This window comes from Fukomys damarensis, unplaced genomic scaffold, assembly GCF_012274545.1.
Source record: "Fukomys damarensis isolate Sample0158 unplaced genomic scaffold, DMR_v1.0_HiC HiC_scaffold_15, whole genome shotgun sequence".
NCBI classification, from domain to species: domain Eukaryota; kingdom Metazoa; phylum Chordata; class Mammalia; order Rodentia; family Bathyergidae; genus Fukomys; species Fukomys damarensis.
This window is the reverse complement of record NW_022900927.1, coordinates 63,481,357-63,494,569: the sequence shown is the minus strand read 5'-3', so window position 1 is coordinate 63,494,569 and position 13,213 is coordinate 63,481,357.

The following is a 13,213-nucleotide window of genomic DNA, read 5'->3' as shown; positions in this document are numbered from 1 at the left end:
TTACAGGCAAATCCCAGTGTTTCCCCTTTGGAGGAGTTTAAGCTGCCTCTCCCTCAGCTTGAATTGCTAAGATCACAGGTGTGAAGGAGGTGGGGGCAACAGCATGAGGAGAGCTGCTTGGCCTTACTGCACCAGAGGGTGCAGATGGAGAACCATGGTTGGATTCAAGAGAGGATGGAGCAGGGATTGTACTCGGCATGGAAAGAACTAAAATGAGAAAGTAAGTAATGGATTGAAAGCAGCTAGGAAAGCTCTGAAAAGCATACAGCAAAATAGAGAGAAAAAACACTCCAGGCTTTAAGAGCCCCAAGGCCAGGACTGTGTTATCAGCCTGATGCTGCCTGGAAAGGTCTGGAATCCAAAACAAAGCCAGAGAAACCGCAACTGCTCTCTACCAGATATCAATCGATTTTACAAGAGAAATCAAGTTACAAATTTTAACTATTTGATAAATGTATCTTTGTTTCAATTTGAATTAAGTTTAATTGGTGTGCTTAAAACACTGCTTATACAATACGAATTCTTGAATTGTGATTATAGGGTTAACTTGCTCTTTTCTGTACTTTGTTGATGAAGAACTCAAGATTGATACTGTTCTATTAGCAGCCAGTCAACTTTTAAAATGTAACAATCTGAAAACAAACAAACAAAAAGGGACACTTTAAAATTTTTAACAGCTGAAGACACATTTCCTGTATATGGAAGGTTTATAGTAAGTGAGATGGTGGAGGAAAAATATTAAGAAAGCTATAAGTAGAAGAGACATACTTTTGCTATGAAAGGATTTTGTATGTTTTTCTTGTTAGAAGCATAAAGAGAGATATACAAGACCATAAGGCCTAGGTATGTTGAGAAAGTGTGCAGAAGTGATTTATCAAGGAAATATGTATGTTTGCTTGTTGGTTTCAAGTTTGTTATAAAAGGTTTACATTTACACCCATAAAGAGCTTTCATGACTTTGATTCTAATTCTACAGGAGATCTCTGTTAATTGACCTGCAAGAGTTTTGACAAGTTTTAAATAAAAGAGATGTTATAATTCAATTGGCCAAATATATTTGAGTGCACTCTAGTTTCATAAATTGTCTTATATGTTTGTGTCTGTCCAATTGTTTGAAAGTGTTTCTCCAATTATATTTTTTATCAAAATGATAATCAAAGCTACAAATAAATTGTTAATTTCTACAACCTGGTTTTACAAGTTTAAAAATTGTCAAGATAATTAAATATAAACTTTTAGGTTTGGATAGACTCCTGTTGGTGAATAAAAGAGGCAGCTGTTCAGAAAAATTTATTCTGATATTTGTTCATTAATGGGAGCCCCAATAATTTTCATAGCCTTCTGAGAAGATATACCACCAATGAACATCACTAAATATGTTGTTATTAAATGTTTACATTGCTTATCATCAAAGTGTTAAATTCTAAATATGTTATTGTGATGTGTTTACAGTGGTCATTTTCAAAATATAATATTTTCTGTGGAAAAACAAAGAGTTATTAAAAGGGATCCTTTTGGTACCAAATTACATTAAAGGGCATAAAGTTTCATACATATAATCATGATTATAATTGTGCAGTTATGCTCATTAAGGAGGCTGACAAGCTAACATTAGGACATGAATTGACTATTCAGTTTCCTCATGCCCATTCTAGAACTGTTGAATTATAGAGGACATCTGTGGCTCTCAAATAATAGAGTCACATAATATCAGGCCCTGATATCTGTGAGAACCCTGGTCTATGTTTTGTTCCAGTTAAAACCTTGAATCATGCTACCTTTTTGCCCTTGGAACATGGATCCCCCAACCGTGACTGCTTCGGTGTCACTGAAGAGCTGTTCTCAAGTTGTCCAGATCTGCGGAAAACCCCACTGCCTCATACTGATTTCACCCTATTCACAGATGGGAGCAGCCTCATGGAAAATGGGGTATGCTATGCTGGCTATGCAGTGACAACTCAAGATGAAGTGGTTCAAGTGGGACCCCTCCCCACCGGATGGTTGGTTCAGTGAGCAGAGCTGGGGGCACTTATACAGGCTCTACAATAGGCAAAGGGAAATAGGGTAAATGTTTACACAGATTCCCTTTATGTCTTTGCCACTTTACATGTCCATGGTATAATATACAAAGAGCGTGGTCTTCTCACAATGGAGGGTAAACAGATTAAGAGTAAATAGGAAATAATACAGTTATTGGAGACAATGTGGGAACCTGATAAAGTAGCAGTGATGCATTGCTCTGTGCACCAAAAAGGAAAAGATACAATAGCAAAAGGTAATGCTAAGGCAGATATAGAAGCCAAAAAGGCAGCTAAAAAAAAAAAAAAACAGATGGCCACACTCACCCATAAACAAAAGAGAAAAATGGAGACACAAAGGCCCCCAGCTGCTATAAAACACTCAGATAAAGAGATTCTCCCTGTGCTAACTCCTGCCCATCTGATAAAACTGGGGGACTGAGTTTATGTTAAAAATTGGAAAAAGACCCCTTTACAACCTATATAGGAAGGGCGATGTGAGGCACTTATGGTTATTCCCAGGGCTGTCAAGGTGGCTGAAGTCCAGCTGTGGACTCACCACTGTAGGATGAAGTGCACCTATCCAGAAAACTCCACAGACTGAGACCCCAGGAGGCAGTGCACTCAAGGCCCTGCTCTCACCACACCAGAAGCTGGTGAGGACTGCAATCAAGGTATTATGGACTCTTTTATTGTATCGAATGGTTATGAGTTATTTTGTTTTTGAATTAAGAGTTTATAAGCCTAAAGAATGTAAGGTTGACGAAAAATATATCACCTTTAAAACTGTTAAATGAGACCAGAAGGACATCCCCTCACACTTCTTTTTGATGCTTGTCCAAATGAACATTATGGAAACCCTGGTACCATACTTGACTGTGGGGGATTTACACAAAAAAACGATGTGTTGTTCAGATAAAACTCAAATATGGTTAAACAAATACGGTTCTACTGTGACCAGAAGTACTGGCAATTGTGATAACTATAAAAAGGGACAATGTAACCCTTTAAAAATGTATATAGCTTGGCCTTGGAAAACAAGCTGGCTACAGGGAATAGTTTTTCATGTTTATATTAGATACCAGTCAACTGCTAAACAGGGGCCTCAGAGATTAAAAAGATGGATTCTACAGATTAAAAAGGTCTGGAAGAGCCCTCTCCCCACCTCCAGTAGAAAAAAAAAAAAAAAAACTCCTGCACTGCAGGAAATACAAAGTATCTTAAAAGGGCATTCAAAGAATCATACAGGAGTAGACATGATGGATTTAACTGATGGAACTCACTCACTGCTGCTACAGAAGACCAGGAATCAGCCTCTGATCACTGCATTGTGCATCACTCACCATGATGACTTATCAGGGAACCGGCATCATAATTGACCTGCCCTGACAGCCAGTAAAGCTTACTGTGTACCCTTACTCAGCTAGATATACTCAGTTTAGATATAATTGGTATGAATTCAATGAGGGATAAGGAGTTACCCCAAAAAGGAGGAATGATACAGAGAACTTTTGTAAATAATGTAAAATCCTACAAAATGTTAGGAAAACGTAAAATGACTTCTGCTGTCTCTAACAGCAACCTGCTTTGTTTAGTTCAAAATTAACAGACACCGGAGGCACTGACCATGAAGTGGGACAGCTGGCCTCATCTCTGACCTTGAACACCCCTTCCTGTGCACTAGAATGGATAACTATATGAATCTTAAGATAAACTCCCTAACTACAAGGAATTGTTACATCTGGGTTAAAGTTAACTATCTTGTTATTGTAATTTGTACATGGGTAATGTAAACTTAGGAAATGAAATGTAACCACCTGAATGAGATCAGAGCTGTAAAACCTATAAAAGAAGGAGCTGTAACTCAGTGGGGGTATTGATCACTGGCACTGCCTTTTTGAGGGTGATTGACCTTTGCTGGCAAAATAAACTTTGTATTAGTTTACTTCCATTCAGGTCATCTCTATGTTCATGTCACTTACCAATTCCTTCTGTAACACAGAAAATGCCCAGCACCCAAAGTTAAAGGAGGAAAAGATTATTTAGCTCAAAGTTTGTAGAGGTTTGTGTATAATTAGTGAGTCCAAGTCAGGGTAACATGGCAAACAGGCATCACAGGGGAGAAACAGTTCATGGTGGGCAGAAGGTAGCAAAGCAAGCAAACAAAGGCTGTTAGCACCTTTTTTCTGCCCCTTTTATAATCTAGACTACAGGGGATAGGGTGATACCAAAACAATCAGAGTACTGACTTAATAATCACCCACCCTTAATCCTATCATTGCACCATGAATCAGTCACATGCTCCAGATTCACCCACCTCTAAAAAAGCCCCACCTATAACCATATGAGGTTTGGGGGGAACATCCAGACACAACGAGTAACAGTCATGCTAAGAGGAATTTCAGGAAGACTAGGAAAGGAATGAAAGAGCATTCCAGGCAGAGGGAACTAATTGAGTAGAAGCTGGGAGTAATGCTTCTCATGAAAGAGTGTCTCACTATGTGTAGCAGACACCTCTTGCCAACATTAGCAGCCTACAGTGGCACAAGCTTCTCATCCCCTCCAAAAAATGTTGGCCATGTTACATTGGAAGTAGCACGGGCTTGGCAGAGTTCACTTCCAGCCAAGGTCAACTGACTCCAACTAAATTCTTCCCCTCTGGATTAACCATTTGTTCTCTTCAGCAAAGTTATGCTAGTGCCCTCATTCTACAGTCCTGCCTGTGATAAACCACTATCAGCAGGTGTCCTGAGGCTTGATCAGTTCCTCCTTCCCATGGTTGTAATGAATAAACAGGGAATGTCCTTGAGGTCGTTTGTCTTTGCTATCTAGAGCAGCTTGGATGACCCAAGATGTAGTTTCTCTCAAAGTTCTGTCTCTGTGTCTTTATTCCTTTACTAACTCACAGTCATTGTAATGGCTTGCAGGAGATTGAGACCCTCAGGTGGGGTTTTTGATAACATCTCATAACTATGCAGAAAAAAATCAAGTAGGATTTCATCATTAGTGTGTCTGTGGTCTATTTTGGCAGTATTCAAGGGACAGACAGGTCTGGCCAAGGCAGGAGGATTGCAAGTTTAAAGGGCTGGTGATGGAGTTCAGTGGTACAGTGTTTGCACAGCATGTATTAGGTCCTGGGTTCAGTGTAGCACACATACACACACACACACAAAACTTGGGTGGGTAAGGCAGGTACATGTGGAAAGTTTTTTCATTCATCTGGATTTTGCGGGGGACAAAACAGGTGGGCCTTGAACTCACTATAGCCAAGGCTGGACTCAAACTCATGCTATGGTATTCCTCTAGCCTCAGTCTCCTAAGTGCTGGGATTAGAGGGGTGTGCCATGTCACACCGCATAAGTGAGACCATTCCTAGGAAATGCAAAGGGAAATATGAAGGAAAAACAAAGACAGGACACCATGGCCAAACCCTTTGTTCCACAAAATTTGATTGCATCTGCACTGCCCATTCTAAGAAGTATGACGACATGCTTTTAATCTCCCCAAATTCCTGAAGACAGCAACTTCTTCCTGGATGAACGCCTAGCAACCTCCTCTTTAATGCCTTTGTTCTCCCCTTGCTGAGGGCTGACTCTCTTTTGGGATTCATCTCGTTTGCACGCCAGTGAAATACATGGCTTCATTAGTTTCTCAAGCCTGGAGGGGTCCTATCTCACCTCTCTGAGCCCTTGACACACACACTTTCAAGTATGTTTGAAGATTCGTACCACCCAGCCCAGCAATCCCTTTGGCTAGAGCAAGATTTCGAACATTGCACGCTTGGTCTAGGTTTGGCTATACAAGCAGGAGGTCTATGATGTGGGAGGTTGCATGGGATACAGTCAGGAACCAGGCAGTGCCCAGGGACATGAACAGGAGTGTGGTGCTGCTGCTGCTCCCTGAGTTCCTCAATGGCCTCCTCCGTGTCCTGCAGACCATTCCCCTCCCTGTGGCCTTGGTTGAAGTTGCTTGGAGCCCGCATAAGTGCAGATCCCAAGAATGGGCTGAGGACCAAGGTGGATCTCACTGCAGAGACCTCCATGCACGATGTGGGATGAACTGGCCCCAGCACTGTGGGCCTGGAGATGACCGCAGGGGTCCACTTGGGATTCCCACGGGGCTGGACTTCAGCATGGGTCCCAGAATCTTGACTCCGGAAATAAGTAGGCCTGATAATGATCCTCCGCAGTGCCCCTGCCTGAGACTGTGTCTGCTCCCAGAGCACAGGAATATGGCCCGGGAGCCAGGTGTGGTGGCCCTCGCTTGTGACCCCAGCACTCAGAGACTAAAGTAGGAGGATCATGAGATCTAGGCCAGCCTGGGCAACATAGTGAGCTCAAGGCCAGCCTGAGCTGCATAGTGAGACCCTGTGTCAAGCATAAAAACCAAAGTTGATATGAATAAAGAAGTCATCACGAAAAGAGAAAGCCCTGACTCAGAGTAGAATATCAGCTGACAGATACAGAAGACAGGAAAGAGGGAATCCTTAGTACAGGGAAGAGCCAGGGCGTGGCCCCTGATGAGGACAGTGTGTAGCCATCGCCCCCTCGATGCCTGTCCGCCACAGAGAAGGAAGGAGCCGCACCCACTGCGGGACCTCACAGGACACTGCCTTAGCCACGTGGTCAGCATTGACCTCCCCAGGACCAGGCACAAAGGACCAGCTGCCTCCCTCAGTGACCCCACGGAAGGACCCAGTGTCTCCTGCAGGATCTTGTCAGGAATGCGCAGCCTGAATCTGATCATGGGAAGCACCAGACAGACCTCAGCCGAGGAATATGATAAAATTACTGATCTTCTTCCAAGATTGCAAAGTCATGCCGGGTGTGCTCGTGCATGCCCGTCATCCCCGAATTCGAGGAGCCTAGGGCAGGAGGAACAGAAGCTGAGAACCAGCTTAGGCAATTCACTTTTTCAAACTTGTAGTCATGACTTGTAGTCACGATGGTAGTCCTTGTCTTCTTTTCTGTCAATGAGGAAATAGCAGGCAGATATCAACGAGGTACATTCTGAAAATTCTATCTTCTTTAGAAATTTCAGTCCTGCTGGGCATGGTGCTGCTTGCCAGCAATCCCAGCACTCTGGGAGGCTGAGGCAGGAGTATCGAATGTTCAAGCCAAGCCAGGGGAAATTATTTTAATTTTAGTTATGATTTTCCTTGTCTCTTCTAAAAATATTTTTCTGGGTTTTTTTGTTGTTGTTGTTGTTTTGTTTTGAGGTTTATTGTTTTGTTTGTTTGTTTGTTTTGGACATAGGGTCTTGCTACGTGGTTTAGGCTGGCCATCAGTTCATTATGTAGTTAATAGCCTGGGCAATTTAGCAACTTAGTACGACCCTCTCTCAAAATAAACAAGAAGAGGTTTGGCTGCATGTCAGTGCTAAAGGCCTATATTCAGTAGGTCCGATCCTCAGTACCAGAGAAAAAAATTTGAAGTCATGAAAGAGAAAATGATGACCACAGAAGCTTCGCACATTTTGGAGAAGGCTGGGTGCCTGCTCTCTATTCCCTCCAGGCTGTCCCCCAAAGTCTCCTGTGCTCAGAGGTGGGCTTCTGGGCGGTGACTTTTGCCTGGGAAGTGTATTCTCATCAGTGGATCCGCCCATCCGTGCCTTCACCACTGAATGGCGCTCTTCGGGGCGGGGCCTGGCGGGAGGCGGCCCTTGGGGCGTGGCCTGGAAGGGTTTATCTCCCTCCTGCTTCCCGCTTCTCTCTGCTTCCTGGTGAGCAGCTCCCCTCTGCCCAGGCTCTTCCGCCCAGGCCCTTGCACCCCACCCAATCTCCCTAGGAACCGCTGACCACGCAAGGACCAAGGCTTCTACAACTGTGAGTCAAAATCAACCTCTCTTTCCTTTAGGTTGTGGGTGTCGGCGATTTGTCTCAGATACGAGGAAGCAACTAAGGGAGATAAAAACTAAGCAGAATGCTACTCAAGTGGCTAAAGTTGAACTACAGATCCTGGCTCCCATAATAGTATTGTGTTCATGCTGAATTTTCTGCCTTTGATCATTTTACATCGATGTACAAGAGAATATTTTCATGCTTAGGCTTTGCCGCTGATGATTGAGATTAAGCAGACATGAATTCTAAGACTTGCCGTTGAATCATTTTTTTAAAAAAGTTTAGAGAAGAAAAGGCAAGACAGAGGACCAGTGATGTGGCTTAGCAGCACCTGCCTGCTAAGTGGCAAGGTCTTGGGTTCGATAGCCAGTACTGGAAAAAAAAAACTTAGAGAAGGTTAGAAAACATGACAGAGCAGCATAGAGCAGTGGCCTATGCCTGTCACCCCAGGTCCTCCTGAGGGAGAGCAGGAACATCTTGAATTCAAGTCCAGCCTGGGCAGCTTACTGAGGACCTGTATCAAAACAAAGAACATAAGGAGGGGAGCCAAAGATACCCGTTGTTGATACAGTTAGCAGAGAGGAATTGTACTCGTGTTGTAGCTTTTCTGTGAATGTGAAGTTATTTCCAAGTGAAAATTTACAGCCATCATGGAGGAACCGTGACCTAACCAGCAGCCTTGGCAGAATCCCACCCAGACAGAGAGGACAAGGCAGCCAAGAGTGCTGTTCCTATGCCTGTTCTCTGCGGCCATCTCGCTCCCAATACCTTCTGTATTCTTTCCCAAAGAAACAGGAATTAGCTGGGTACATTGGTTCACTCCTGTAATCCAAGACTCCATAGGCCGAGGCAGGAAGTTCACCAGGAGTTTGGGGCCAGCCTGGGCTATGTACTATGTTCGAGGCCAGTCTGAACAATACGGGAAAAGCAAAGGAAAGCGGTGTTCACCACCAGGGAGTCTGTGGTCTGTGTTGGCAGTGTCAAAGGAAAGAGAGACCAGGCTAAGGATAGAGACCCACAGGTTCTAGGACTGCATGGGCCACTTCATGAGATCTTGTCTCCAAATAAAATTCTGAAAAACGGCTGCAGGCACAGTTTAGTGGGGGAGCACTTGCCTAGCATGTATGAGGTCTGGGTTCCATCCCCAGACACACACACACACACACACACACACACACACACCCCAAAAGCTGCTTGGAAAAGACAGGCCTGACCACATGAAGGTACAGCATTCTTATCTGTGTGACTGCGTCTTCTGTGTAGTTCAGTTTGGCTGTGACCTGGGCTCTGGAGCACTAGCTGGGCTTGAACTTTCAATGACCCTCCTGCCTCAGCCTCCCAAGTGCTGCTGTTAAAGTGTCTGCCACCATGCTCCGCCAAATGAAAGAATTTCAGTATGTTTGTACTATTGGAGCATATTTTTTGGTCTTGTTTTGTGTTTTTGGTGTTTTGAATTGGACACAGGACCTTCAACTCCATTTATCAAAAAGGTGGAAGTAAAATCAAGGTGTCTGTTCAGCAGTGCTGCCGATGGAACCCAGGGCCTTGCACATGCTACACAAGTTCTCTAGCACTGAGCAGCAGCCCTGTCAGAGGCTGTGTTCTTCATCTCTCGAGTGCTCACACTCAGAGAGCCCCGCTGGACTGCCACTGTTGTGTTGTGAGTGCTTCACACCTCAGAGCTAGCACCAGGCGTCCTCGTGCAGAAAGCACTGGGGTGTTTGTTTCCTGTTTGTTCACCCTGTGGAAGTTGCAATTCATTACCAGGTGGTTTCCGTGAGCAGTGGCCCCAAGGAATGTGGAGAGCACATTACTATGCTGGGTGCCCAACCTGTGGCTTCTTCTAACCGAGGATGGGTGTGCGGTGTCAGGACACAATGCCTTTCTGTGCAGATTAGTGAACTGTTCTCACCACAGCCCTGTACCTCCTGCAGGGAGTCTTTGGCATCAGGGACCAGAAAGTTAAGGGTGAGCGTCTTTGCTGGGAACGTGGCATTCTGCATCATTTGAGGGTTGCTGTCAATGAGACACATTTCAGGCCCACCTGGGCATTGGCTATTCTTCTGGGAGTGGAGATGGGGCCTCACTCACTAGCTTGCATTTTCTTTTAGGAATAAAACCGCATCTCAATACCAGCCTTCATGTAATATTAGGTAGTAGAAGTCTAACTATATTTTGTAAATTTAAATATCTAGCCCCAAAACAGAATTTTATATGTACAATGGTGTCTTTTGTGTCCAAGACGGAAGATGCACTAGAGCAATGGAAAAATAATAGTAAAAGCAAAACATTTTGCGGCACATTTTGGGAGTAAGGTTAGGAAGGTGACCCAGTTATCCTGTGGTAAACGTGGCAGCCACAGCACTGCTGGTGAATATTCTCAGGTCAAACGGGAAATGGGTTATGGATCCAGAGAAACCCAGAATTTCTAATCAATCTCTCAATGAATGCTTCTTGAGGCAGGAGGATTGCTGCAAGTTCGAGGCCAGCTTGGGGTTCATAGCGAGACCCTGCCTCCAAAAAAAGATCAATCTTTGATTTTGTTGATACTTTTTGTTTTCTCGCTCAGTTCTTTGTTCAGGAGGTCAAGAACTTGAAAAAGACCCTCAGTCCTGTAACAGTAGAGAGGCCACAGGTTTCAGTACTGCTTTAAAAAAAAAGAAAAAGGAATAAAATATAGGTAGTGGGTCTTTTAGTGGTATTGTTGCTATGGTGATGACACTTTAACATGAGATTCTAAGTTACAAAATATGGACAAAGAATTATGTAGGAAATGACAGCAAACATTGAGTAGGAAAATATGATTAATGCTGTTTTTTGTAACACCGGGATTGGAACCCAGGACCTCAGATGTCCAAAATAAGCCTTTTTTTTCTTTCTTTTGGTTTCTTCTAAAACAGAGGATGGCTGTGTAGAGACTATGTGGCCCAGGCTAGACTCAAACTCATGGCAATCCTCCACCCTCAGCCTCCTGGAAGCTGGGATCATAGGCAGGGCACCAGCAAATCCAGATTGGTTAGGTAAGCGCTTCAGCATGGAGCTGTATCCTCAGCTATTTTACCTTTAATTTTTAGAGAGTCTTCCTAAATAAATCCCCCAACCTGGTGTCCAAGTGGGGAATCTCCTGGCTCAGCCTCCTGTGCAGCTGGGATTCCAGGTGTGCCCCACTGCAGGTTTTACAGAGGAAGAAACAGAACTTGATTATAGCCATAGTCTCAGGTATGGAGCGAGTGATCTGAGACTGGGCTTCATTCACCCCGGTCTCCATGACTCCGGGGCCGCTGTTGGGTAGAAGCAGAGAGTTTGGTCCAAGACTCTTCTGCTTCTGCTCTGCAGCCCAAAGCTGAATGTTCCGGTTATACTGCAAGTGGTCAGTCAAGACTTAAGAGACAAAAATGAAAGGAAAGCCACTGAGAAGCTACTCACAGAATGGAAGAGGGTGCTTACCAGCACTGCATCTGATGAAACATTAGTATACGGCCCGGTGTGGTGTCCCACACCTGTGATCCCAGCACCTGGGAGGCTGGGACCAGAGCATCACAAACTGCAGCCCAGCCTGAGAAACTCAGCATCTTAGCCAGGCCCTGATTCTAAGTAAGAAATGAAAAGGGCTGGAGATGCAGCTCAGGGCAAAGGGCCTGGATTCAACTCCAGCACCACAGGGGAAATAATCTGAATATAAAATGAAGCCCTATAAACCAACAATTAAAATCCAAATAATCCTTATTAAAGAATGGGCAAAGGACCTGAACAGCTATTTCTGTCAAGATATACAAATGGCCAAGCCACAGGGTAAACTGTCAGCCTCACTCATCTTGAGAGAAATGCAAATCAACTTTATAAGGAAATACAAGGTCACACCCACTGGGATGACTACTACTAGGAAGGCCGACAGAGAGAGAGAGAGAGAGAGAGAGAGAGAGAACATTTGAAAATAGAAAAATGTGCTTGTAGGAAGTGGAGAAATTGGGACACTTGAGCAACTGTTGATGGAAATGTAAAATTTGTGGAAAACATAGTATTGTGGGAGGTCAAAATGTAAAATTTCCTTGAAAACCAGCCAACTCGGTGCTGGTTATGTACCCAAAGAAACTGAAAAGCAGGACCCAGAGGGAATATCTGCAAGGCACCGTTCCCAACACCCGGAGGCGGGAGCGCCTCAGATCCTGAGGGGGCTGTGTCCAGATGTCCCCAGAGCCTCACAAGGCCGTGGGTGGGGCTGTCTCTGAGGAGGCTGAGTCTAGAGTGTGTGACTGATTCATGGTTCAAAACCGGCCTCAAGGGCACCAGGATTAAGGGTGTGAATGCTTCCTGCCCTAAGTAGTCTGGAGAAGACAGAAGGGATAGAAAGAGCTCTGTCTGTCCCTTGGTGCCTTTCCTGTGTTCCCCACCATGAACTGTTGCCCCTCTGCCATGTGCCACCCTGCCTTGGAGCCAGCCGATTATGGACTGACCCCTATAAACTGTAAGCTAAGTATGTATACCTTTCCTCCTTTCACATTGGGTGTCAGGTATTTTGTCTCAACAACGAGAGAAAAGTAACTAACACAGATGCCTACTGAGGGGTGAATGAGTCAAGAAAAGGGAGTTTATGGCTTCGACCGTGCATTATTCAGCCTTAGAAAGGAGTCCTGCCACACACTTCAGCTTGTATAAAGCTAAGGACGTTATTTTTTGGTGAGATAAACAAGTCCCAAGCAAAGAAATGTATTATTTCCTTACATGGAGAAATTAAGTGCACAGAAACAGCAGAATGATGGTTCCCGGGAAGGTGAAGCAGGAGTTGTTTAACTTGAATAGATGCTGAGGTCGGTAAATGTCCTGATTTATTTTATCTCAGTGTTTTCCCGGCCCCACTCCTGCCCAGCGCTATCTGCTCCCCGAGGTGTCCCCGAACACACTGAGGGAGCCACACAGGCAGGGTTAAGACCTGAGCTCCATAACAGTCACCACGACCCTAAAAATAAATTTAAAGACACAGAAAACAATAAACAACCAATTCATGGCTGGTCTGCATTACATAGTGAGACCAGGTCTTCACAAATCAACGGAATAAGCAAAATGTAAGAATAAATCTACTTTCTTAACTTCTCGAGGATCCACCATCCTGCGTTCTCTGCGCAGGGCCGCCTGAAGCCATGCTCTTCCCGGCTGAGAGTTGTGGGGAACCGAGCCTCGCCGGCTGCTTCCTCCCGGACACTGGGAACCCGCTGATGCTGATGCGCGAATGTGGAAACCGCCAAGGCAGGCCTCGGCCCCGCCCTAAGACTCAGAGGAGGCCCCGCAATAGGCCGGCACCTCGGCCCAACCCTCGGCCCAGTCCCCGGCCCAGTCCCCGGCCCAGCCCTAGACCCAG